Raw genomic sequence first — 24,007 nt, 5'->3', positions numbered from 1 at the left:
TGAGAAAGAGAGCCGAAGAGGGAGCGAGAGAGAGAAAGAACATTGTGCTGTGGTTGAACCCAGAAACCAGATGCCAGGGTAAATCCCTCCCTCTTGTCTGTCTGTTTGAGGGAACAGAGGATGGGCAGTTCTCTGTCTCTCCCTCTGGAAGTGCTTCAACAGTGATGAATGAGGGCTGCCTTGCTCAATCCCCTCAGTGCATTTACACAGACAAATGCCCCCAATACACAAACACACCATGCGCTGGACACACTTCTCACAGGTTCACTTGACCTCGTTTGTGATTTATCTCTGAGCAACCTTTATAAAGACATACACATAGATGCGAGGGTAGGTGGCAGATGTGATGAAGTAATTAGTTTTGATGCATCACGTCACCTGAACGATCACTAGAATGCATCACTGAGGCTCAAGATGACACATTTAACCTTCTTTAACACAATCTGTTTTGTGCACTGCTGAAAACAATCGAATTTAAAACACAGCAGTTCCCTCGCAGTGAAGATAAATCAAAAGGAAATCAATAGGTGGTCTACGGCCAATAAAAAAGCTTGTCACTGATCCTAACTGTTGCTCACCAGACAGATAGACTCTGGCTGGGCTAAAGCAAACAGCCTGATACAATGGGAGATATATGATAATAGAATGGCTTTAGTCAATGCGCCCTGCACATTCATCTCCCCCTGTCAGACCAGTACAAGTGGTACAGCCCAGCAGGCAAAAAAGACACCATTTCCTGTCAATCTGTGCTGCTGGCTAGGCTCTCCATAAACACACAGTGCCCTCCCTCCCTCCCTCCCTCCCTCCCTCCCTCCTCTTCTGTCTAACACTTCACTCTTTTTCCTGTCTCTTGAAAGAAACTGTGCTTTCACATTTCAGGCTATTTTGAATGATTTTGATTAAAATGTTTATTGGTTTAAAAGCTTTCTCTTCAGTTGAGACCTCTTGTTTGTTTTTTTAAGCTGGCACACTTGCATGCAGTTGCGCACACATGTGGGCTTCTCACACACACACACACACACACACACACACACACACACACACACACACACACACAAACAGACACACATTTAACAGCTCTTTTGTTGCATCAAACGGTAAACGACATCAGTAGTTTTTTATGTGGCTTTTCGTACAGCTGTCACGTCATAAAAAGGAAGCTTTATAACAGAAAGAACAGTGAGGCTAGATAACCAACTGTTATCTATCAAAGATTCCCCTGCTAACAGTTTGGTGTTAAAATGTCTCATTCTCTCTTTTTCTACCTCTCCGCCCATTTACACAATAATTTAAAAAAAAAAAAAAAAAAAAAAAACCCCTGATCTGGATACATTTCTGATTAAATCATCACTGCCCCGAGTCACATTTTTATGATCCACACGCATTCTTCTCACACTCGTCTTTCGTCTCCTTCCTGTCTTTTTTTTCTAGTTTCATACAGCATCCTGGAAACTAAGACTGGCTAATCCCCTGGTGTTCAAATGTTCTATGTAACATCAGCGTTGTTTGCCAGGGCTGCTCTCTAAACCGGCGAGCCACAACACAATCGATTTATAATATCATGTGCTCAAACTTGAAGCTCTTTTGTTTTTTGGAGATTTATGGACCTCTCCGACTCTCTCCTGGTTTTGACATTTCTTTTTTACTGTGTTTAAGACTATAATTCAGACTGCTAACCCCAGGTTCTCTACGTATTGGCATGCAGCACTATAGGCTTTGAGTCATCCAGAGCTTCAGAGGGTTTTGTGGAGTGAGTTTAGACATCTAATCTACACATACTCCATACTGCTGCTGACCCAGGCCAGTCCCTGCCTCCCCCTCCCCTCCCCTCCCTCCTCCCCTTCCTTCCCCGGCCAGAGAGGTTGAACTCCCGAAGAAACCCCCACTGGGCCACTAACTTTCCCCCCAAACTTATCCTGCCCTCCCTCCTTCTCTCCCTCACTCTCTGGCTCACAAGTCTCTCCATCGCTCTCCTTAATTCTTTTTTTCCCCCTCAGTTTCTGCAAATACTCTCCCCATTTCATCAAGTTCCCTATGGCCATTTTTTCCTGACTGCATGATTTGTTTTAGTTGACAAAGTTCTCTGCTTTTGTTTCAGGTTTTGGAAATGTTTCATTTTTAGAGCCTGCCAACTCACTGGTCATTTGGTGTGACTGCTGCTTTGAGTCATGTCTATTTGCACTGGTTACAGCAGATTTTGACACATATTCAAAATATTTTAAGTTTTCTATCGTGATAAGATTTCATATCAATGATACAGTACACAGGGAAGCATAGTCAGCAGAGCCCAGTCTGCTTATAGCTCCACGTGGACTGTAGCCCAGGAAAATCAGGCTTTACTACTGTCTGACACTCTGATGCCGATTACAGATAAGACGTATACAACACATTGTTGCCACTTCCTCTGTATACAGTCGTTCAGGTTCCAGCTAAGCAGTCAACAACGCAGTGGTGTGTGAGGGCAATAAAGACAGCTTGTTTTTAGATGCCTATGTGCTAAACGCAGCATGGTGATTTTGAAAGGAATGTAGTGCTTTTCCATTGCTGATGTGAGCATGTGTGCAGTGTGTGGACGTGCTGAAACAGATTGGCGGTGATGATAGAGACACTGAACACCAGTCCAGAGCGCCCTCCCACTCCAGCCATATTCAGGTTACACATGCACACACAGACAAACAGACACGCACGCACGCGCACACACACACACAAACACACACACACACACACAGATCCCAGACAGGTTGCTGTTTTTTTTGTTTTGTTTTTTACAGGCAAAGTAACTTCACAAAGAAGCTAACAAACAGGATCCTAGCACCCAAAACCATTTTCTGTCACAAAGAAAAAGGGGAAAATAAGCAAAAATCTTAAATGATAGTGTGTTGTTATGTTGGTCAGTGAAAATAGAGTACAATCCTAGCGTTCTTTCTCATCACATCCATCAACTTCTCCACCAGCCTCAGGTTTTACACATGTTCGGCTCTGACAAGACATGTAATCTTATCCACTCATCTACTTCACTCTCTCACAATATATCTCTGAGAGATACCTGATGTGTCACTGAGGAGGCACATGGGGAAAGTGAGGCATGAGTTATAAGCGAGCCCGCTTCTCAGTGACGGCCATGTTCACCTCTATTCACAGGCCAATCCCACCGAAGGCCTTACACAGTGCTACTTTTCAGAATGCTATCAGTCTTGGCCATCTTTCAGCAAAATCTTTTTCACTCTCTGTCTTTTTCTTTTTCGTTCCCTCTATCGGTACTGTCATGACATTTTGCTACTTGTGTTTTGTGGGGGGAAAAAAGATCTTTTAGTTACTAGACCAAAAAGACAAACCCCCGGTCTTGTTCTCATAGGCCCGCCCTGTGCCTGGGTGCCCTCCCACGCCTTCTGAGACCCCATCCCTCCTTTCTCGCCATTGCGCGCTCTTGGTCTTGCACGTGCCCACAAAGGCCCATCTTAAAACAGACCCCTCCCATTTTTAATAGTAGCCTCTTTATCTTCATCTGTCATCATGTCAGAGCTGTAGCACACTCTGTGGCCTCTCCCTTACCAGAAACCTTTGCTGACTTTCCAACACACACAGACATGCAGGCACACACAAGTGTGCACACACACTAATACACAAACACAAAGTTTCAGCACTCAGGGCAATTGGCTCCAACTTACAGAGAGGGATAACAAGAGGAAATCCAAGGTGAAGGCTGAGGAGAGAAAGAACGAGGAGAAAGGAGAGAGCAAGGGGAACTCGAGAGTGCATAAGCCAATAAGGTTTAGGTGGATATCATCAGAGGTGCAGATATTCCACTCAAATTCACAAAAAAATCTCCTTCACTGGGTGCTTAAATTGTCTGGAAGAACAAAGTGAACCTTTCTGGCAATTTTTCCACTTCATTTGTTGAATCATTCCCTGCACTGGTTAAAAAATAGAAAAGAGCAATGTGAGGGGGAATCGATTTCCAAAAAGGAGTGGAGCGCCTGGCAGAGCTGTCATCTTGAGGCTAGTGGTCGCCTGGGGAGATGAAAGCAGGGATGTCAGACGATGCAGAGCTGTTTATTAAAGCCGAGGAGGCTCCACTCTCACTGATAGATCAAGGACACAGGAAAACAGTGCAGCCCATGCTGTCATCCCACACAAGTACACACAAATGGTCCAGTCATAGCATGCTAATTTCAGTCTTTGAAATGATTATCAACCATATGTGATGACCACAGTTGTAAGTAACTAAACTATCAACCATGAATTGCATGCATTTTTGGCAATCCTACAAGTTTTCTATTAATCTCAAATATGGTTGTCATTCCTTAAGTTGTTCTTTGAAATCCTAATTTGCAATGTTTTCACCGCAGGCTCAGATCATTGCTCTTTCCTGGCAATAAATCCAAGAGACATCAGTACATGCCAACAAAATTGACAGCGGTCAGAGATGGATTGGCTTTGTTCTCAAGAGCAAACAGAAAAGTCAACACTCAGGTGTCTCCTAGGGCTTTTCACAGTTTCAAAAGGTAGGTGGATAGGTGACATCACAGTTTGTAAAGACTCTATAGAACATGCAGGAGAAGAAAAATGGAGATGGGAATTTTGTCTTACTGTGTCTTTAGGGAAGCTTCTGGCTACAAGGAAGTGAGGGGCTGCAGAGCTGAGCTCATCATTTTCATATTCATACACAGCCCACTGTCTCTTTCATCTCTCTCCTCACTCCTCTCAAATATACATAAACCCACATAAGCACACACATATGCACCCAGACGAAACTAAACCTAAACCGTCAACCACGTACCCACCTTCATCAAGGCTGGGCTGAAACCCAGCACTTCAGCCTTTATGAAAATAAATAAAGCGGTACAATGTGCAGTTTGTGCTCTGCTTCCCCTCCAGTGGTGAAGGCTTCACTCTGCTAGTCGACATCCTTCCCTGCTGTCCCTCTCCTCCATTTAAATGTTCGCTTTTAACATTCCCTCTCATACCACATTTCCCACCAAAATGGCTCCTTTACGCAACTCCCCGAGCTCCCTAAGCCAACATGACCTCCTTATATGTGTGTGTGTGTGTGTGTGTGTGTGTCTGTGTGTGTGTGTGTGTGTGTGTGTGTGTGTGTGTGTGTGTGTGTGTGTGTGTGTGTGTGTGTGTGTGTGTGTGTGTGTGTGTGTGTGTGTGTGTATAAGAATGCAATGAGTGTTTTTAATTATGTCACTCTGCATGAGGATTTTTTTTTGTTTGGAACATTTTGGTCCTTTTCACAGTCTGCCTGACTTAATAGTTCATGTGTTTGTGTGTGTGTGAGTGTGTGTGTGTGTGTGTGTGTGTGTGTGTGTGTGTGTGTGTGTGTGTGTGTGTGTGTGTTGTGCCTAACTAAGGATGCATAGATGCTTGGCAGCCAATATGCTAATGTGTGTGCATTCGTGTGTGGTGTATAAATCCATACCCAATACACACTTTACATAAACGGCTAAACTATTCACTTTGTCTCCACTTGAGGCACAACTGAGCAGACTCAGGCATCTTTTCCACAAGTTACAACAAGCTATTCATTCCATTCTATTAATACAATGCTTTTAATTTCATCCTACTGTGATGCAGCTCACACTCTCACAGCTGAGCTCTTCATGAGTTTTCTGTTTGCGTCACTCAACATAAAACTAGAAATTATGGTTTTTAATGGAAATTCAGGACTTCAGAATTTGGTCCGAGCCGTGTGGGCTGAAGGAAATGACCTGCCATCTTTTCAAAACATCCCTGTGGCTGGCTTTGAGGCCAGGGCTCCGGCCCTGATTGGTGAAAGCTTAGAGAGGTGTTTCAGGGCTCAGTGGCGATGTTATCACATAGTAAGTGGCCTTAATGGGCTTCCAACTGTTTGTTTGAAGGGCTCCTATAATGACAGGGATCAACTGATAACGGCCTCTGCTACACACTGCACAGAGAGCTGTCAGACCCTCACATGGATGAACAAACGCCTTAACACATTTATAAAGATATGGATGGGACAGATGCGAGTCTTGCAGAACACCCACTTGCCCAGTGAGCCTCATTCTCATATGACTTGAATGTACATTGGACAGCTTTAAGGTTTCCTACTTCCTCCATACAGTATATGCATTAAGAATGAAGAAAAGCTTACTATATCTACATGTGCAAACACAGTCTACCTACACCATCCCTCCCCTCTCCTGTCTCTTCCCACCTCCGTGCAAAACAGGTATTTCCAAAGACACTCTGGTGCCAAAACAGAGCGCCGCTCAGGGAGGTGCTCCAACCTGTCGGCACAGCGTGCACACCAAACAAAGGTAGTCACCTGGGCTACCTTACTAACTGCAATTACGCATGGAACTATGAAGCCGGGCAAGAATGCAGTGCTATTTATTACACACACAAACACACACGCACACACAGAAATATCTGCAGTGCTACTCCCCTTGGAAGGTATTTTCTCAGTCTGGCCTACAGACAGCCCTGACAACAATGAGGCGGCCTGTTAAGCCAACTCCTGGAGAAGAAGTAGAAGGAAAAGAAAAACAGGGCCTGGGGAATGTCCAAACTAAGGCCTTTTGTCTTCCCTGCTAACATTTAAGAGAGCAGGGAATGAGACTGCTGTCAGTAAAATGACTTGTAACATTCCTTGTCACGGGATACACCAATAGGATGTTTTAAGAGCCGATACCAACAGCTGAGAGTTTTTCATCCAGTGGCCAATAGTGAACCTGATACTAAGATGTATTTCTGTAAGAGCTTTAGCTCAAATGCAGTGCAAAGAGGTTAAGAGTTTTGTGCTGATACATGAACAGAAAATGAATCAACACTTATTTTGATAATTGATTATTCTTCATTTATTCAAGAAAAATGCCTAACATTGGCTAGTTCCTGATTCTCTGATTATCTCTGCTTATATAATTTTGTATCTGTATCTACATTTACATCTGCGCTGTTTCCTGACATTTTTCCGAATTATCTAAAGAATTATAGACAGATTTTAGGCAATTGATTAAGTGAAAAGACAGGGTAAGTAAGTAATAGTGGATCAATACAGACACTGATTTGTAAAGCTGAAAATAGCCAATATAGAGGTATAACAAAAAAACTGTCCTTACACATAAAGTTAAAGAGTTAAAGCTAATTGTCACTATGATCCTGACTTAAACTTTGACCCCGGCCTTATTTAAGCTCTGTTGCAGAGCTTAAAGCAAATAACTGTGCTCCTTTAACCCCTGTGAACGATACTACTGCCAGCGTGGATGTGTCAGTACAAGCAGTCATGTATGAAGCTCCAGTGCATGTGGTTGCCTGAGTCTGTTTGTGCTTTGATACTTGTTTTTATTTTAACTCATGCCAGTGTAAAAACCAGAAAGAATCCCATCTGTCAGTGCTGTGGGATTTCACTCTGCATCAGGGGTATGTTTCTAGTTTTTCGATGAAAGAAGTGCTCTATGCGCTGTGTGAGAAAGAGATAGAGAGTGGGAAGGGTTTCTCTGGTGGTGTGTTTGCATGTGTGTATCTGTGTGTTTTCCTAGCAGGGTGTGTTCTTGGATTCCACCACACTAGGACATTACCCCCAGGTGCTCTCTCTGTGCTCTCTCTCTGTGCTCTCTCTCTCTCTCTCTCTCTCTCTCTCTCTCTCTCTCTCTCTCTCTCTCTCTCTCTCTCTCTCTCTCTCTCTCTCTCTCTCTCTCTCTCTCTCCTCCCTGTCTCTCTCTCTCTCTGCTTCTTTGAAAATACCTTGAGGATTAGGTGGGCAGTGGCTGGGGTGGTTGGGGGGAGGGGGGGGGGGGTGAGGTAGTGATTGACGGCTGAAAGGCTGGAGAGGTGCTCAGGCATGCTGTGGTGGGGGAGAGAGGGGGACTGCACACACAGACAGGGGGGCTCTGCACTCAGCTGTTGCCACCCACACCCATTATAGCCCCTCCACCACCTACCACCCACCACCACCTGCCGCCCCTTTAGCACTGCACCCAGATAAGATTTCAAATAACTCCTGCTTACCTTTACCTCAAGCCTAAATGAAAGTGCCCCTTCTTTTCTCTCTCTAGCTCTGTCTTCCTCTGTCTTATGCTAACATCCTGAGTAGCAAATGATGCAGCAGAGGTATTTCTCTTTGACCTAGAATCCTGACGTTGACTAAAAAGCAGTATTTTTCAAACAAGCAGGTGTTTTGAACAATGACCAATATATGTCAGCAGCGTGTGTGTAATCTGGCTAGTTTTTCCATGACAGACAAACACTCTGGATTGCCAACAATCTCCTCTTTGTGCTCTGTCTTCCATACATCATCACATTCTGGCTCTTCAGAATACAACAGGTGCCCCCTGTGTTCAAATCTGAAAATACAACTCTCACACAACTGGATTGTATGTTGTTGTGGTTTATATGCTGCCTCCAGCTCACCTTTCTGCGTAATTAAAAAAAGGGTGAGGTATGCTCATTCTATTACTTAAATTGCAACAGTGCTCATTTTCCAATATTTGTTGCTCTTTTTCCAATATGTGTTGATGCTCGGAGCACTCATCACCTCACACTGGAAGAATGTTGTTTTGTCTCTAATTGCAGACTTGTGGGTTGCCTGCCTCACAAAAGCTCTGTGAGAGGTCCAGATACACACACATAGATACACACACACACACACACACACACACACACACACACACACACACACACACACACACACACACACACACACCAGCAAAGTCTGAGCCAGTCAGAGAGTTTGTGGTCACAACCACATCATCTACAAGCATCTATAAGGAAACCACAGGGGCAGAGTAATCATTGTATTGATGAAAGTGGACTTTTCCCCTCATGGTTTCTTTGGGGGATTTTTTCTCTACCACTTGTCCTATATCACAAACAGACCCTAAAGTTTTCCATTTCCACAAAATTACACATAATGAAGTGCAATTTAAATTGCTGTATTTTCCTCTTTCCAGTAGACACTTAAAATGTTAAATGTGAATTGACTAAAATGAAGGTATGGGCCATATATGTGTAGTTAGGGTTTAAATGGAAAATGATACATGAGGAGGAAGAAAAGTCAAACACACACAGTGATGATATGACTTACAGAGAGCGGCCATCTCTTTGGGCAGGTCAGCACCGAATCTGCCAAACAGGCTGCTGTTGGCCAGCAGGTCAAAGGGGGAGTGGCTTCTCATGGAGTTGAAGGCGAAGGGGTAGACAGCAGGTGGGAAGCCGGTCATGTGACCCACCTGCTGTTCCCTGTTGGTAGCCATGGCAACGGAGCACCCAGGGGTCCGCAGCAGGCCGCTTGTTGAGGGGAACACTCTCACAACTGGAAATCCCCCGGAAAGTTGAAATCCGTGTCCTTTGGAGGGCTCTCAGGTTGTGTGGAACAGATGAGTGACAATGGGTCCTCTGGTTTATTGAGGGAACATCAGACTCCACTTTAGAAGAGTCATCCAGTTCACTTTTCTGAGGAAGATAAGGCAGACAAATGTGTTATTTCTCACTAATAAATTCACCACATAAAACATGAGGATAAGTGTTTCTGATTGGCATGGACATGATGATACAATCAGTGGTTTGTGCTGAGGTCCTCTCTAGATTCCATAAACACGATTCACCTCACATCAACTCTGAGACCATGATCCATCTACGCTCTGGGATGGAGAATAGTTTATCCACGGTTATAATGCAAGAAGGATGTGCAAAATACCAACAGGTATGAGAGAACGGGAAGGAAGGAGGAAGTGAGGAAGGACGGGACCGCGAAAACCAAAACAGATAAAGACGTGAGAGAAAAAGAATGAGTGAGCTGTGAGAGGAAAAGCCAGAAAAACTGGGCCTTGGTGAGGGGAAAAGAAAATAAGAAAGAAGTTTGGAAAAAGTTATAACAGGGAAGAGCAAGAGGGAGGGAGGGAGGGGAAAAAAGAGAGAGAGAAAGAGAGAGAGAGCTCTTGTTCCTGCAGTTTTGAAGAGCTTCCAGACTTCTACAGTGATTCCAGGCGATGCCATATGATTTAAATCACCAGAACTCTACTATAAAGAGCTCCTCTGTTCCTGCTGCCAGCCTAGCACAGCAGCCTGCCTCTCTGCCTCTTTCCCCCAGGACCAGAGGCCCAGACACGGGGTCCAGAGCATGAAGAAGGGAGGGGGGTGGTTGGGGTAGGGGGTAGGGAAAATGAGATCCACTGATTGCTAACTGCTGCTGTCACTTCCAACTATCTTCTCTTGAGGTCAGGCTCTCATCCCACAGAGTCATTTTGGCTCTAACCTCCTGCAGCCCGCTCGTCACTTTGACTCCACACAGTAGGCACAGACAAGTCAGGCTCAAGTGTGGACAAGGCAGCAGTTATGTCCCACTGTTGACTGTTAATACAGCAGGGGGAAAAAATCCTGGTAAAGCCTCCCATTTTCTTTTTCATGTTTTCTTTTTGCCTTTTACTTCCCTAGCGTGATTTTATGAGTGGGTGGTGTGATCAGCTTGTTTTTTAAATGTGGCTTTGAAAAAGAGCAGAGCCAAGGAATTTGGAACTGCTGTGGCTTGTGAATCCGGGAGAGAACACAGGGAAAAAATCTTGGTAATGAATTCGGTATAAACAAAGAAATGAGTGGGGGGGGGCAAGTGTGTGTGTCTGTGTGTGTGTGTGGGGGGGTCTAAGGCTGAACCAGTGAACTGCTGAACTGAGCAAAAAACGTACAGCAGAGCAACAGTGACAGGGTCTGGGCACTGGGGGGCACTAAGAGGTGGCGCAGAGCCCAAGAAAAAGAGGGAGAGCTTTCCAAGACGCACATATATGCACCACACTGTCTGAGACACATACACATGCAATCAAGCACTCAAAAAAAAAAAGAAAAAGAAAAAAAACTCCACACATGTGTGAGAGAACCCAGTAACACACACACACACACACACACACACACACACACACACACACACACACACACACACACACACACACACACACACACCTCTCACCCCTTGCCTTTTCCAGGGCTCTGGCTCCCTCCCTGCCTCTCTTTCTGGCTCTTTCTCTTTCAACAGAGCCAGTTAATTACACCCTACTGCTGCAGGCAGCTTCAAACCACCACTAATTTAGAGTTCCATTACAGTAAACTGTTCCACATGTGCATCCAGGGCCCAGGCAGGCTCGGGTGGCCACGTTTCAGGAAGGAGCAGCCGCCGATAGGCACCCACCCCCATCCCTGCCAACACAGCCATGCTACCAGCTTTCTTATTCTTTCCTTCTCTTTCTCCTTATTTTTTGCTTTCTTTCTCCTTTTCAGTCTATTCCTCATTCAAAGTACTATGATTACTATTATATGCCCCTTTTCTAACCCACCTCATATCTCCTCTCTATAATCATGTCCTTGTATTCAATGCTCTCCTCTGCCTCCCCCCACCCGCACCCCGTCTCCATCCCTCTACTGCTTACACAACTTGTACCATGACCCTGTGTGGCGGTTCCACTGTGTGGCTAACACACAAAAACATCACTAAAGATTTCACAGTGGGCCTAATGGGAGAAGAGGTACAGACTGGAAAAACAAAACTGCCGGCAACACACAGGCCCATAATGTGGGTGTGCATGTATGCATGTGTGTTACGAGTATGTACTTGGCCAGCATTTGGCCCGTTTGGGTATCTGCCTCATGAACTCAAAGCAGGCCTCATAAAGGCAGCACAATCTGTCTGCAAGTGCTGGGAGAACAGAGAGAAAGAGAAAGAGAAAAAGGAACAATTGTAGGCAAGGATCATGCCAGAGAGTGTAACTATATGCATGTGATTTTTATATTCCCACAGGAACAACTGTATATGAATCAATATAATAATCCAGAATTGTCATCCACAAATGTGCAGCCCACTCTGAGAATCTTACCTTACCACAACAAACCGCACTGCCACTGTACATTCATACACATGCCATAGAAGGAAAGAAAGAAACTAAGAAAGAAAGAACTGAAGAGCACAGATACGTAGCCTTTTAAAATAGAACCCAGTAACTTTACTCTCCCCAAACACAATAATGAATTAATAAAAGAGTTGGCGCCAGTGTTTTTTAATGAGTCACATCAGCCCAGCCGCTTTTTACAGAGCCATTTATGTTTTATGTTGGGTCCTGTGGTAGGCTCACTTCGCCAGCCCGTCTGGGGCTATAAGGGGATAAGGGGAATTTGGAGTGACCTCATCCCCTGTTAGCCAGGGCCAAATGGGCATAGAGGGCCTCCCCACTTCCCCTGAGCCTGGGGGGCACACAGGAGGCAGCAGGCGGCCAGGCAGGCGAGGAGCACCAGGGCCAGTGATGGGTGGGTTCAGGGCTGCTGCTGGGACTTTCCATCATTGCCTAAGACGTGCACTGTAGTGGGTTTAAATTTGCTTTGGTTGTTTCTGTAAATAGTGGAGTGTCAGACCTCACAGTAGTTCATCATGTTAAAGTAGACTCATTGGTTACACTTGAGATAACCCATTGATTTTATCAGGACCAAACGCCGTGTAGCAAATGAAATGAAATCAATCAAGCTGGCAATTTGGAGACAGCACCACAAGACCAGGCACGCTTAAGAGAGAATAGGATTCTCTTGTTTGCTGAAGAGTTTAGATTTCAACAAAAAAGACAGAGCAGAATGGATAATCAAGCAAGAGTAGAAAAAAGAGACAGAGAGAGAGAGAGCAAGAGAGTGAGAGAGCGCAGTTCCCACAGATTGAATGTCTGTCAAACAAAGGGTATCAAATCCTCTGTGAGCAAAACAACAATTGGGCCTTAACCGTTGTGACGGAGCGAGGCCCCTCAGGCAATAAGAACTGCAGTCAAACATAACAAATAAATCACGGCATCTCAGGAAGTTCTACACCACACAACCAAGAAAGGCAGCTGTTTTTTTTAGTCAGCAGAAGAAACCACAGGTGATTACTCTGCGTATATGAGCAGGATTTTGGGTGCCATTGCTGCCCTGGTTTGTTTACTGGAGAATGTTTCATATTCCAGTCAAGGAACAATTTACCTTAATTGTGTGCAATTTTATAATTGTATGTTTATTTGTATGTTTGTGTTTGAAGTTTTCTTCTCTTTGCCCTCTTACTCTAGTGGGCTCTGACTCTTCTCTGTTTCACTTTTCTGCCAGTACGATTGCGTGAGTTCACAGGTTTTCTTTGGTTTCCTGAACTCACCAACAGGCCGCAATATGCAATTTCAAGAAATTTTCTGCAAGGTAAAATAAAAATATGTGTCAATCAGCCAGGGCATAGCAGCAAGTCAAAACCTTTACTTGAAGGACTGAATTGTAGATTTACAGCCTCAAGATAAATGAACAGTACCATGTATCCTGGCAGGAAAGCTTGGCAGAATCACAGAGCCCTCTCACTCTTTTTCCGCCTCTGACTTGCCCACTCCTGTTCATTTTTTGACAGAAAATTGAGCATGTCTTCGAGGCACAGTCTTCCAATTGTCAACAGCAAAGAGTGATTTATGTTGGGTAACTTTGTAAAGGAAATTGTTTGAAGCAGAGGGTTATGTTTAAGTTTTGGGTCGTGGGTGAAATCATACTACCACATCAGTAAAACAATGATTTTACAGTCTATGTGTCCTCACTGAATTGACAGACTTGCTTTTTAACTGTTAGGTGCAAAATTTATATTTAGCCTTGTCATCACTGCTTAATATGCCCAAACAGTACCATCAGAAAACAGTTTATGGACTCAGAACTGTCACAGACAAATTAAAATGTTCACACTGAAACAGATTCACAGGAGCGTTATCTGATCTTGGCGTCAGCAGTGTTTTGGCTGTGAAAACAATATCCTTAACACTTTATTATTTGATGCAAAGCTGACAGCTCCCAGTCTTTCAACAAGTGCCTTGCTAATGGCTCTGGGAGAGACACCCACAGTGACAGACGGTCCAGTGTCTCCAAACAAACCTGCATTCCTTCACCTCAAACTTGTTTGACATCTGCCTGCTCTTGGTATCACACAAACACGTATTTGCTTACAGCAATAATGCAAAGCAGCACCTCTGTGTAATCATTTGTCAGTTCAAGAAGTATTATTTTTCAGGAGTGCTACTGGGGAGTGTCATTATGCAATCCTTGTTTTTGTAACCTATAAATCATCGAACATTAATCCCTTCGTCTTATTTTGTTCTCTCTCTCTCTTTTTTGTTTGAACATAATGTCACAAAACAGCCTGTGTTGACTTGCAGTGGTGGAGAAGAGTATGGAAAGAGTGAGAACTCACAGTAAGACATAAAACACTTTGTGACATGATGAAGTCATCCTGACAATTTGCTGTTTCCATGATGTGGTAGAGTACTTTGGAGTACTCAACATGGAGACTCCAGCAGTGGGTCCAACAAAACAAGAAAACACGCCACAACAGGAAAAGGCAAAGACAGACGATGATACAAATTTTGAGTACAGCCAGGAAATAAAGCAAATGAATAAAATTCTAAGAGGCAACAGTATGATGGCTACTCCAGATTTGAAGGGTAAAGATGGTGAATAAGTATGTCTCATTTTCTAATAACTAAGAGAGGATTAATACAGGTATGCTATGTAGGCGTTTCTCTCCCTCAACTCAGAGAGAAAACAATCCTTTCTCTGTATAAAGAGATGTGTAATGGATGGGTTTCACCACCACTGATTTTTGCCTGAGGAGTCATAGCAAAACTCAGACACAAGCAGGCCCAAACACACACATGCAGGCACAACATGCAAAACACACACATTTAAAGAAGTTTAATGTTTTGCCAAATATCTTCTAATGAGGGCTCAGAGGCAGGCTGAAAATGTAAATCCTCACAATCAGAGTAGCACACCTGCAAAAATAGACATAGGAAATGGTGCGCAGATAGTTTCCTTGTTAATTATAGTATGGTGGTGGAAAGCTCCTTGAAATCCCCCAAAACCACCTGTGTAACCCCTCCCTACCACTTGGCCTTAATTGCTATAGAAATTCCAGAAAAAGACAGGTATCAGCAACTCCCAGATTTACTGCTCAAAGTCATGTTACAAAGAAGGACTGTTGGAAGATTTTGCAATAGAGAAGCTTTAATGGGACAACTGTTGTTTCAGTTGTTCCCACAAAACCTCATCTACTCACCTACACCTGAAAAGTATGATCATATAATGCATCAGGTGTAGTAATTATGTTAAAAACTAAATGCACAAAATTTAGTTTTATGTGTCTACAGTTTTACTGGAAAAATAAATATAATGTTATGATTGGTGTTTCTCATTCTTTAATTCCTTTTCTGATGACATTAGAGTTATGATCCATCCCAGATATGTCTAACTATAAGGCATAAATGCCTGAAAAACTACCACACGCTATCAATAAAAGAGAAATTAATATTTTAAGCTTTTGTTCCAAAGTAGTTATTTCCATGGACATACAGTACATTTTACAGCTTTAAGGCAGCTTTTTGCCTAATGTGTGAATAATCACCACAACGGAAACAGGATCATATTTTTGGCGAGTCTGATAAAGCTAAAAAACGCAACGCACTTGTGGTCACAAGTACAGTAATCATGAGTAATGACACATTAATGACCCATCTGGAGCATGTAACATCAAGCAAAAATAATAATTGATTCCAAGCTGTCACTGAAGACAAGCACAAGGCTGTGACTGAACACCATGAAGGTAAAGCTGCTCGGCATGGACAGCTTGTCCTCGAAAAAAAGACCCATGGGTGGTGCTCTGGAGGAGGAGAGCACAGTGATATTACTCTGCCTCAGAGATGAGCTCCCTTTAATTCCACTCCAGATGTCACCGACTATGACATGAACTAATAGACCATATGACAGAGGATCGCAACATATATCACTGGCCTTCAGCACGCACCCCTCACTAGGCTGTTTGGGTGTTTTTTTAATACACTTCAATCAAGCTATCCCTCAGTCTTCACACTTATGTCAGGTCCACTAGGGGATATAAGCAGTGGACAGCAGGTGCAAAGCCAAACCAGTCCAGCTGTAAAGGTTTACATACTGACCAGTCACTGCTGGAGCAATAAACCAAAGCTATAGTGCAAGAACAAGGACACATGAAACAAATGAAAACATGCTGTGACATCAGGTGCTGTATCTTTATCTGATATCTAAATCATGCAGCACTAACTGCACTGTGTTACACATGGCTGTAACAAGTGGAACCTGTTAACCTAGCACATATGCCAGCATCAATAAATAATCTTCACTGACACACTGCTAACTATGGGAACACAATGAATAAACCTCCATGTAAACTAAAAAGAGCAGAGTTGCAGACACACCTCACTCCACAGGAATTAGTCTCTGCTGTTTAAAATGGTGGAAAACAATGCTTCTCTTTTCCAAGTGTTCATATGTTGGTTATAAAAAAACAAGTCAAGGACTGGTGACTCCTCTGGTGAATACACATTCATCGACATCAAACACATGCAAGCATGTACACACTAACTCACGCACATATGCTAATAATAAAGAGCTCCACAGGCGCTGGGTAACACTTGAAACACTCACTAATAAGAACATATGCGCACACAGGCACACACACATGCTCAAGTATGTTTTCATATAAACTCAGTGTCACTCTAACATTAATAAAACATAATGAAACAAACATAAGAGCACCACATGCAAACAAACATGTGTTAGGATGTTTTAGTGTTTTCACATGAAGATCTGGTCAGATTTCGGTAAAACAATGATTAATTGTCTCAGAGCCTCTCAAATGTCGTGCACGCTCAATCTCTGTCTTCAATTAAAACTGTCGACCCATTCCCAAAAAATGCAGCCTCTCTCTCTGTCTCTCTCTCTCTCTCTCTCTCTCTCTCTCTCTCTCTCTCTCTCTCTCTCTCTGTCTCTCTCTCTGTTAACAAAGAGAGAATGAGGAAAAGGAAGACAAACAATGACTGAAATTACTGATTTTAAACTTTCTAAGTGTAACTTACTCACCAGCTCCGGTGTCAGTGAGGCAGACAGACAGATGAATAGCTTGATGGGAGGGTTTGATGAGCGGAGCTAGCCAGGGAAAAGGGAGAAAAGACGTGTGTACGTTCATCAGAGTTCTTCTGACAGCAAAGACAGAGTAGCAGCGAGCCTCTCTCTCTCTCTCTCTCTCTCTCTCTCTCCCCCTCACTCCCTCTCTTGCACTCCTCCTCCTCCTCCTCTCTCAGTCTCTACCTCTTAAAAATCACTCTTTCACTCCACAAACACAGGCACACACTCACTCTCTCACTCACTAAGAAATAATTATACTCTCTGATTCATAAAGCCTTCCTTTGTCACGTGACCCAACACTTCAAATATACAGCACATTTTTTCACAAGCCACAAAATGCCTGGAGGGAAGAAATAGGCCCAGAGAGCTTAAGTTTCTGTTTTTAATTCTCTCTCCCTTCTTTGTCTCTCGGGTGAATTCTTTTTCTCTCCTTCATCTTGTTGGCTAAAGAGTCGATTTACCTACTAACTGTTTGTGCATGTTGAAATGCAGAACCATATCGTGATCTCAGATCGTTCGTGTTTAATCAATAAATTTGCCATTCAATAGGAGATGATGTTATAGTATCCTGAGCGCCACATATCATCCACTTTATAATGTTTTGATTTAATACAGACAGTGTTTTAATGGCGAGCCAATAGGTTTCCTCTTCCAAGAACAACTAAGTAGTTTCACCACGTCACTTATTCCCAGTGTGATCAATTTATGGAATGATCATAATGGACTTTTGCCCTACCTGTCTGCTCAGTAAAAGCATGTACTGTATGTGCTATTTGTGTGTAACTCATATTTGTGTTTGGCACTATGTTTTATTACTTTTCAGTGTTACTGTGACAATCTTCCCTGAGCAGTCGTAATAAATCACTACTATTTATTACCAGCACCAGTATACTAATACTGTAAGCACCTATGGGGACCCTTTTGGAACTAAATGAGGAAGTAAGAACACAAGTACGTTCTTTGTAAGTACAGAAAGAAAGCTGACAGAATATCTAAAACATTCTGCATTTATTGAGGATAAATGAAAACCAGAATTTGGCATTCAAAGCTGGAATAAAACGTTTTTCAGGATACACATCTGTCAACATCCTGCAAAACATTATGCAGTTGGGAACATTTTTCAAAAATCAGAGAAACGGCAGGTTTCTGTATGTAAATCACTTCAGTTCCTCAAATGAAACTAGTGGTGGCACATCAGCTGCAGGGAAGTCCCGTGTGAGATGGCAGAGCTGTGCAGCCGAGGCGGCAGAAGCAGCGACAGATTTGGGCGTGCCCCTGAACGTGCCCCTCTCTCCATATGAGATCATATGTTTCAGATCTGTGTTTATGTGTTTGTGGTTCTGGGCGTGTGCCCTGTTTTTCTGAATGTAATGTTTCTCAAGTTGTTTTGGTTGTGAGGAGCACCTCAAACCTCAGAACTGGGAGGAGAAGGCACACCTCAACTGGCACCTCAACGTTCACTTTTTCTTCAGCAGAGCATAGGTCAACTACACTTTTGTAAAGAAAAAGAAAAAAACAAGTCAATGTAGACATACATGCTTCTTTCTGACTAAACTAAGAGACATGTAGCCTAATTCGATTCTAAACCAAGTAAGTGCAGCAAGCTTTTACACAATAGCCAACTTATACATGCACTACTTATTTTGAAACTTCACCTAAAACGATGCCCTTCAGGCAAATGGGTGATGCATCATTTTACACTGATTTACTTCCTGCCAATGCAACATGTAGAACTATACTTTTGATATTCCTAGTTACATGCTGCTTATTTTGTTTGTAAATCAGAGAAACAGGTCTGATACTGACAGAGATCATATCCTCATAGAAAATGACCCCAATATATCTCCAGGATAAAGTATTCCTATTCATTCCTATATGCTTCCGATCTTTACAGCCACACATGGTCTGTGGTAGCCTACTGAAATGTTCCCTCATACACTTTTTGACATGGATTTGCCAGTACATAATCAGTGTAAATGGAGGGATAAGCAGTGAGAGGCGCTGTTGCCTTTTTACAGAAACCTTATATTCAGAAAGCACAGATCTAAGCCATACCGCAAAAGGCCCCTTCAGCTGATCCTTATCTCGTTTACATTTGATTTATGTGTTGCTTATGAGGCCGCTAAGGCTAATCAAAATCTCTTAACTGTTTACATAGCAGTTCTAAATCAGCAATTGTGTAATATGAAACAAGAAGGTAAATACAGCCATAGGACACCAACTCTGCGTTAGCCATAAAAATTATGCTAAGTGTGAATTTTAAGTCAGTGTAATGCCATCAGTCTGACTGAGACCATCAGGATAGTTGCGTGCTAGCGTGCGTGTGTGTGTGTGTGTGTGTGTGTGTGTGTGTGTGTGTGTGTGTATGTGTCAACCTGCAGTGTATGCTGTGCTAGTTATTAAATTATGACAGTGAGCTTGAGGGGAGGGTGTGTGTGTGTGTGTGTGTGCTTTGGCTTTGCGTATGTGTGTGTGCTTTCTTACAACACGCACATCTGCACTTGCGAATATGCGTGTGTCTGTTTGCGTCTGTGTGCATGGATGAGTGTGTGTAGGCAGTAGCAGCGAGAGGGTCAGAGGTTACTAGTGTTTGTGTTTCAGTGTCAGTGAAGTGTGCTCCAGGCAGAGATTTATGATCATTGTGTCTGGGAGGCTGCAGAGTGGGGGATAATGAAGATAGATCAGGGTGCTATCTCTCTCTCTGGGCACCACTGGAAACATGGCCTATGGCCCCCAATGTACTCATGTCATTAACTTCAGCCTGTGACATCATAACGTGCTGCCCTGACATCAATCCTAACACAGTGTGTGCTCTGACAAAAAGTCGAACGCACAGAGGCAATTCCTCACAGGAAGTCATCCGGCAAACACAGGCATTGTTCAGCGCGTAGCTTTGCAACTTCTCTGGGTGTGTTTATGAAGATATGAAATATTCATAGAAACATCGTACTCAGTCGTGTGTTTCCACTTTAGATTCAACGTATTTGCATTCACAGAGCAATGGAGTAGAGGCCTGGGGCTCGCTGGCAGAGGAAAAGGAGAAAAGGCAGAAAAAGGAAAGAGGGAAGGAGGGATGATGGAGGGAGAAAGAGAGGGAAGAAGTGAGGTCAGAGGGGTTAAAGAGAGAGAGAGGGGAGAGGGGGAGGAAAAAGGGCCGCTGGTCCAGGGAATGTGAGAGAAAGGAGGTGTGAAATAGAAAGAAAACTGGAGGGTGAGATGGAGAGAGGGATGGATTGTAGAGGATGGGGGGTGATGGGATTGGTGGTGGGGAGGTGAGAAGGGGCGCAGGGAGCTGGTGCCTGTGGCGGCAGGTTTTAATCAGTAACAAGATGCCTGTAATGAGATCACTATTTCCCCACATTCAGATTGATGTCATGTGAAGTTTGGTGCCGCACTGAGACAGGCAGGGGACACAGGGCGAGCGCACACACCCCACTCAGGAGTCGTTTGGACACACACACAGACACACATACAAATATACACTTGCTTGCACTTTCTTGGTTACAGACTTAAACACACATCCTGTGAAATGAAGGAGCTCATTCATCCCGCCTGGCAAACTGCGCTCATTTAGAGTCCAACCGCCTTGAAGTAAAAACATACTCAGAGGAATACTACTCACAGGAAAATGAGTTACTCATGGCAAAGAAGAGATGTATGTGTTAGGGACCGAAGGGCATATACCACTATGTACTTCTCTAACAAAAACAAATGAGCACAAAGCTTGGAAGAGAGCGAAAGAGTCCAAAGTTTTTTTGACTGCATTAAGGGAAAAAGAGAAAGCAAGAGAGAGAGAGCGAGAGAGGAGGAGGAGAAAATACAAAAAGCGAGTGTGTGTGCCTTCTGTGCATTTTTTGGGGTGCATTCAGAGGTTGTCGACACAGCTACCAGCGTGTGTGCCAGCACTTGAGCGCTCTGAATATTCCCCAACATGTGTGTCCAATGAAAGGTGAACGGCTCTCCTGTCTATACTTTTCTCAAAAATCAGCCATGATGTCACCATGAACCCATCTTGAACCCACCTCTGTCAAAAAGCATTACTCCAGCCCTCCCTCCCTCTTTCTCTCTGCCTCTTTTTCTGTTCCACCTCTCCTCCTTCACGCTCCGTTCCTGCCTCTCGAATTCTTCTCTGAGCTCCCATTCTTTTTCTTTCCTATTTTTCATATTTCCGTATTCTTCAACATTTCCCCTCAGCAGTCCATGTCTCTTTTCTATCTCCCTCCTTTCTCGCTGAAGCACAGACTCTTTTTTTCTGTTCTTTTGGCAAGAATGGTCTAATTGAATCACCAAAAAGCGTAGCAGTTTGCCAAAAATGCCAGGATGTTCTGATTATCATAAACTTTGTTTAAGCTGTGGTTTTACAAAAAAAATGCTCAGAGTACATGAAGGGAAGCCAAAAAAATAAAGGCAGAAAAAATGAGGAATAGGGAAGAATGCAAATGAAAGAGGGGAGAGGGAAAGAGAGAGAACACTGGGGAAGAGAGGGGTGGTGGGGGCAGCAAGAAGGCAGCCAGAGAGCCACATATGGAAGTGATTCTGTAATTACTGCAAATCTGTGAGCTCAAAAGGAAAGGTCTTCTTTTCCATGCCTCCTTCCCTGCACATAAAACTGCCCTTGTGAGAAAGCTGGGCACTAAATACTGTGCAGGAAACAGGAAAAAAACACAGTTTTCATTTGCGTTTTGCTTTTTTGGCATGTGGGGTTAGCATATAAATATGTATATGGTATATGTTTAGTAAGTTGGGTCTGGCTTTTGCTATTCTCCTGCACAGATGAAGAGGAAAAACCGCTGCAGATCATGAGGCTAATTCCACACGCTAATTCTCCTACTGGAAATTTTTCTGCATTCTTTGCTCATTTGCTTTGGTTTCCTGAGCTTTATCAACTGTCCTGGAAGCTAATCTAAAACAAACCGGGAGGTTCAGCCTGGAATAAACTCAAAAGTCTCTCATTAGCCACACACCTAACTGGCATCGTTCACATAAAGCACACAGTCAACAAGGTGTGTGAGTGAGAGAGGGGGCGATTAGGGGGTGGGTGACTGACAGGCAGACGGCGATGAAGACTGTCTTTTGAGCCTCAGGCAGAGCAGTGCTTTGCAGGTGTGTATGTTGGCAGCGACTTCTGTTCTGCTCAGTCCACAAACAGTTGGAGCAGCCTGTAATTATCTTGTGCCCTGCCATAACGTGTTCTCATGATGGGTGCATGAGTCTGACACACGCACACACGCATATAAATTACAGTAAACACACACCCTGATTGACGCAATTTGAGCTACGTTTATTCTTAGACACATCCAATTAATCACGGCATGGGAGATGATTTATGTAAAGCACACAATCTTACCTTCTTCGCCCAGCCTCGGCTTCAATAGAAAGCGCGTTCCCCAGAAGTTTGAAGCATTAAGAGGAGTGACTGACAAGCGCACCAAAGTTTGCAGCGGAGGAGACAGAACAAAGTCACGGCCAGCCTTTCGGAGAGATCCTCCGCTATGACAGTGCAGCAGCTTGTGAAGCGCACGCCATTTGGTTTTACGCCTCAGAGATCATTTCAGTCATTTGTCAGATTACCCTCGTTTGTTGCCGATCCGTCACTGTGTCCCGGCAGCTCAGGGGCGTTGATGGGAGCTACCGAGCGCGCACATTCCTGGCACTGTGGCTCCCCCCAGCGGCGCACAGGAGGAGTGCAGCAGACATCCTGTCAATGAGATGGAAATCACAAATCAAAAACATTAGTGAGAAATAAATTCAAACAAAATAACTCACAGACTCCATGTGTATTTATATGATTAAATAAGCTTCCCTCTTTCCCTGTGACTAAACTGAGAGTGAAATTTGACTAATCGTGGCCCATTAATGATGACTCTGAACTATTCAAGTTTCCTAGTTAATGAGCCAGCATGCATAACACGGCTAAATGGAAAGTTCAGCCATCACTCATTTTTATTATTTACACGAAAGATTCCCATTACAATGATTATCTTATTATCACTATGTAATAATCATATTACAATAATTTCGGGCTAATCGAGATATGGGAAGTAAAGGGATATTGGAGTCGCTAAAGAGATAGATAGATAGATAGATAGATAGATAGATAGATAGATAGATAGATAGATAGATAGATAGATAGATAGATAGATAGATAGATAGATAGATAGAAAGAAATCCCGTCAATATCAGTAAACTGATATATTTGACTTATTTTAACTAAAACCTAGTCTAATAAATAAGTCAGATTTTTCAATAGTATGCTTAACTTTATATCTTACTTTTTAAAATGTTATTTCTGAAGATTTTAAGGCCCAGAAAACATCATTTCTGTAGTGAATACAAAAATTAAGTAGGCCTACGTGTAGAACATATTTTAGGTTCTACAAAGTAGAATTTTTTTAGGTTTTTTTTTTCTTCAATTATTTGCAAAATCGCAGTTTAAATGTGCCATTCAATTGTGAATTATTAGAAATGGCACATAAAATGGGTCTAGATAGAGAGATAGAATTCTATTTATGTGTCAATGTCATAAAATGCCACTAAGGGGCGCTTTCCACAAGCTGAGTGAAGTAGGTCCTGCATGTTTCAGAGAAGTCAGCTACTCGGAGTTTGTTGTTGGGTGAACCCACGTCAAACAAGTCTGTGCCACAAACACATGATAACCTTTTAAATGAGTAAAAGGCAGAACTGTGAAAACTGACTTCATTGACAAACATAAATGTAGTTTTTATGACGGGAAAAGAATCACACACTGAAGAAATAATAAAACACCAGGCAACATTTTTTAATCTACAACCGAAATTTTAAACTACTACAACAGTGAATATCTGCACACAGTTGTCACAGGTCCAGTGGTGTATCTACAGTTTCCTTTGGCACACGGGCTTTAAACTTGGCACCTGCACGATGTTTGGCATGTCTCAGTGTTTACCGTCAGCTCTCAGCGCTGCTTGTCAGAGAACAAGCAGTCACGGTGAGCCACGCCTATTGTCCATGTGTTTCGTCCTCCAATCTCGCCATCCCTCCGCACCACACGCTCCGTATTTTGCATAAAATGTGTATCAGTAGGGCAGCGCTCTACCCGGCA

The sequence above is a fragment of the Scomber scombrus genome, chromosome 10 (genome assembly GCF_963691925.1).
Source record: "Scomber scombrus chromosome 10, fScoSco1.1, whole genome shotgun sequence".
NCBI classification, from domain to species: domain Eukaryota; kingdom Metazoa; phylum Chordata; class Actinopteri; order Scombriformes; family Scombridae; genus Scomber; species Scomber scombrus.
The sequence above is the reverse complement of the archived record's forward strand: the minus strand, read 5'-3'. Positions refer to the sequence as shown.